Genomic DNA, 4629 nt, shown 5'->3' with positions numbered 1-4629 from the left:
AAAAAAAAAAAAAAGAATAGCTAACCCCATCCTATTCAAACTATTTCCAAGGATCAAAAATGAAGAAACCCTCTCAAATTCATCTTATGAAGTATCCATTAACCTTATCTCCAAAATAGACAAGGCCAAGACAAAAAAGGAATACTACAAGTCAATATCTATGATAAATATAGATGCAAAAATTCTCAATAAGTTACTAGCAAATGTACCTAATGACACATAAACAAAGATTGCAGATCATGACCGGGTAGGCTTTATTCCAGGGATGTGAGGGTCGTTCATCATACACAAAACAATAAATGTAATACATAAATTAACAGAAATAAAGATAAAAATCACATGATCATATCAATTGATGCAGATAAACCATTTGATAAAATACAACATCCCTTCATATTTAAGACTCAGCACACTCAGCACGGATGGGACATTTCTGAACACAATAAAAGCAATCTATGAAAAACCCATAGCTATCATCATGTTGAATGAGGAAAAGCTAAAATTTTTTCTATTAAAAACTAGTAAAAGACAAGGCTTCCCACTTCCTCCACTCCTTTTCAAAATAGTTCTGGGAGTGCTAGCCAATATAGGCAGAAAAGAGAATAAAATGAAAAGCATTCCAATAGGGAAATAAGGGGTAAAATTCTTGCTGTTTGCAGAAATGATTATATACATAGGAGGCCCAAAGGTGTTCATGAAAAAAGCTTCTGGAAGTAATAAATGAATAAAGTGTGGCTGGCAGGTGGCGAGGTGGTTAAGGGTGTTGGATTCCCATGTGGCCGACAGCAGTTTGAGTCTTAGACCTGGCAGTTTACTTTCCCTCTCTCTCTCTCCCTGGTCAAATTAAAATAATAATAAATAAATAAAATTCAATAAAATAATTCTAAAAAAATGAATAAAGTAATGTGGCAGGATATAAAATCAACATACAAAAATATATACCATATCTATACACCAGCAATGAGCAGACTGAAGTAGAACCTAAGAATGCAATCTCATTTACAATAGTCAGAAAAACTATTAGATACGTATGAATAAACCTAACAAAAGAAGTCAAAGATTCTCTACAACAAAAACTATAGAAAGCTAAGAAAAGAAATAGAAAGTGACACAGAAAAGCAGAAGCATATCCCTTGTTCTGGATCAGAAGCATTAATATAACAAAATTTGCAATTCTACCCAAACTAATCTACTTATTTAATGCAATCCCAATCAAAGTATCACAGACATTTTTCACAGATTGAGAAAAGGCAAACATAGAATTTTTCTAGAATTAGGAAAGACCTCATATTGTCAAGGAAATGTTGCACAAAAGGGATGAAGTAGGACTGCGAAATATTTTGTCTGAACCCAAAATATATTACAAAGTTATAATAATCAAAAAAGCATGGTGCTAGCACAAAAACAGGCAATTGGACCAATGGAAAATTGTGACCTCAGAAATAAGCCCCAAAACAGGAGACTAGGTGGGCAGGGATGGGAGGAGGAGCTGGGAAAGACAGGGGGTAGGTGTCTGCTCTGGTGAGTAGAAGGAGGTGGGACCTAAGAGTGCAGAGCCTGCTGCAGGGTAGGGACTCTGCACTGGCCTTTAGGCCAGCAGGAGGCATTGGAACCAAGTCAGCGTGTCCCAGGAGCCAGAGTCAGGGCACTGTGACCCAGAGGTCAGTAGGGGCAAAGCCCTGGCATAGACTCAAGGAGATGTCCCCACTTGGCCGCTCAACTCATGGGCGCCTCACTAGTCTCTGCTCAGAGAGGAATTTCTTGCAGTCACATTCATATACCAGTTTTAGGAAGGCTTCAGACTTTTGAAACTCAGATTCTGAGAAGAGCTCTTCTTAGAACCTTTACAGAAACACCATTATACTTTGCTTCAAAAGACGGGATAAATAAAGATGGCTCTGGAGATGGAAATAAGACATTGGTAAGTGAGCGAAGTGTTAAGAAATCAGGCTCTGGGAATTCTGGGAAAGGTGGGAACCGGCTGTGCTGTCTTAAATGTGGCTACTCATGCACACATGTACTTTCCTGTCATCTACCTGTTTTGTCACATGTGAAAAATGTCATCTTTTTTTGTTGTCCTATCAGAAGCAGACTCAAAGAAAAGTATAATTAAAGAACCGGAATCAGCAGCAGAAGTTACAAACTTGGCATTCCAACAAAAATTGCCTCCTCCTCCCAAGATTTATAACTACCTCGATGAGTATGTTGTTGGCCAGTCATTTGCTAAGAAGGTTTCAGTTACCATGTGCAATCATTATATGAGAATATATAATAATATCTGAGCTAATCCAAGAATGCAAGCAGAGGTTGAGAGGTAGACATCATTAACACCCAGAGAAATAGAAATAAGAAGATGGGAGGATGGGTACAGATTCACAAAATTGCTCCAGATTGCTGGAATTAACCAGCATGGTAATGCTTTAGGAGCATCCATGCAGAAACAAGTGAATAAGCAGATACCTCAGGAAAAACGAGGTGGTAAAGTATTAGGTTCTTCTCACGATGTCATAAACCTTGAAAAAAGTAGTATTTTGCTGCTTGTACCAACTGGGTCAGGTAAAACCCTGCTGGCGCAGACTCTAGCTAATTGTGTTGATGTCCCTTTCACTATCTGTGACTGTATGACTTTGACCCAGGCTGGATATGTAGGTGAATATATTGAATCTGTGATTGCTAAACTGCTCCAAGATGCCCATTATAATGCAGAAAAAGCACAACAAGGAATTTTCTTTCTGGATGAAGTAGATAAGATTGGCAGTGTGCCAGACATTCATCAGTTACGGGATGTAGGTGAAAGCATTCAGCAAGGTTTATTAAAGCTACTAGAAGGCACAATAGTCAATGTTACAGAAAAGAAGTCTCAAAAGCTACATGGCGAAACAGTACAAGGTGATACAACAAACATTCTGTTTGTTGCATCTGGTGCTTTCTATGGTTTAGAAGAATCATCAACAGGAGGAAAATGAAAAGTATCTTGGACTTAGAACACCGTCTAATCTGAGAAAAGGAAGAAAAGCTGCTGTAGACCTTCTAATCGGAGTGGAGAATCAAACACTCACCAAGACACTGAAGAAAAAGATCGATTATGATGTCATGTGGAAGCCAGAGACCTCATTGCGTGTGGCATGATTTCTGAGTTTGTGGGGTAGTTGCCTGTGGTTGTTTCTTTACAGACTAGATGAGAAAACACTTGTGCAGATACTGACTGAACCATGTAATGCTGTTATCTCTCAGTACCAGGCTTTATTCAGCATGGATAAGTGTGAGCTGAACACCACTGAGAATGCTTCAAAAGCTATAGCCAGATTGGCACTGGGAGGAAAAACAGGTCTTCAATCCATAATGGAGAAGCTGTCATTAGAACCAGTGTTCAAAATCCCTAATTCTGATATTTTTTGTGTGGAGATTGACAAAGAAGTGGTAGAAGGAAAGGAGCCAGGATATGTCAGAGCACCAGCAAAAGAATCCTCTGAAGAGGAATATGATGTTGGAGTTGAAGAAGAAGGATGGCCTCACCAGGCAGATGCAGCAAATAGCTAAGTTACCAAGCTTCTGTATGTACATAAGCTTCTCTTTTGTTTAGGATTGTAACTGTCTTTACAGTCTGAAATTAAAGGCATTGAATCTATCTTGGGTATCATACATGATCAGAAGCCTTTAAGGATAAGAATAAGATTAAGTATATTATTGTAGCATCACATCAATTTATACAGAGAACATTATGTGGACTTTAATGACACAATGTTTCGAGATAAAATGTACATTATTTTGGTTTGGTTTTTAAAAATATGCTTTAACAAAATTCTCTGGAGTTTTATTGCAATAATTGTGGATTTTACAATAATGTTACTCTACAAATGGGAAAATAAAATATTTAAAATGGAATATTGGGATACCATTCTTTAGTGTTATATTTTTTCTACCCACATTTGTTTTCTGAAAATATTGGAATTCTATTTGTCTTAAAAATTGGACCAGATAGTTTCCAAGTAGTAAAAAGTTTCAGGGAAAAATATCCTGAAGAGCCATATTTTGTTGATTTGTTCAGTTCTCTTGGTCTTCTGTGCTCATGCATGACACTAACTTCTCAAATGGTACAGTCCAAAAGGCCATGATCTTTCTGACTTGTTTGACTGATTGTCCTCTCTGACCTTTTGTATTTGGTCCCCAGGAAAGTCATAACATATTTTTGCATAGAAAAACAGAAAAATATGTCATAAGTTTCCCAATAACTTAATAGAACATGTTGAGTTGACAGAATCGAGGTCAGTTTCAATCTTCAGAAAAAGACTCTATCTAATTCTACAAATAGCATGCAGTCTAGTCACAGTGACAGTCAGGTGCGGAAGCAAATTAAACATTTTAGTGCACTGTCCTAAAGTACTAAGCTAGCTTTTATGTTTTGTTTTTGGTGCTGGACATTTGTCTAATTCTTTGACTTCATAGAACATTAAAGAAAATCTTTTTTTTTTCCTATCAGCCAAAGTGAGTATGTCCACACTAACATGTAAGTTATTAATCATCATTATATAGCAAGACTAAAAAGGGGGAAAATTTGTCATACTTAAGTATAGAAATTATATAATTTGATTCCATAAATATTAAAATATTTTCGTACATTCTTAAGCA

General features: G+C 36.9%; 1 pseudogene; it reads left to right on the top strand.

Annotated features, from left to right (window-relative positions):
* The window catches only part of LOC102472671 (ATP-dependent Clp protease ATP-binding subunit clpX-like, mitochondrial), a 6163-nt pseudogene extending 2623 nt beyond the window's left edge, over positions 1-3540 (top strand).
* The last annotated feature ends 1089 nt before the right edge of the window (positions 3541-4629 follow it).

The sequence above is a fragment of the Tupaia chinensis genome, unplaced genomic scaffold, assembly GCF_000334495.1.
Source record: "Tupaia chinensis unplaced genomic scaffold, TupChi_1.0 Scaffold143667_1, whole genome shotgun sequence".
Classification (NCBI taxonomy): Eukaryota; Metazoa; Chordata; class Mammalia; order Scandentia; family Tupaiidae; genus Tupaia; species Tupaia belangeri.
This window is presented reverse-complemented; position numbering and strand designations above follow the sequence as displayed.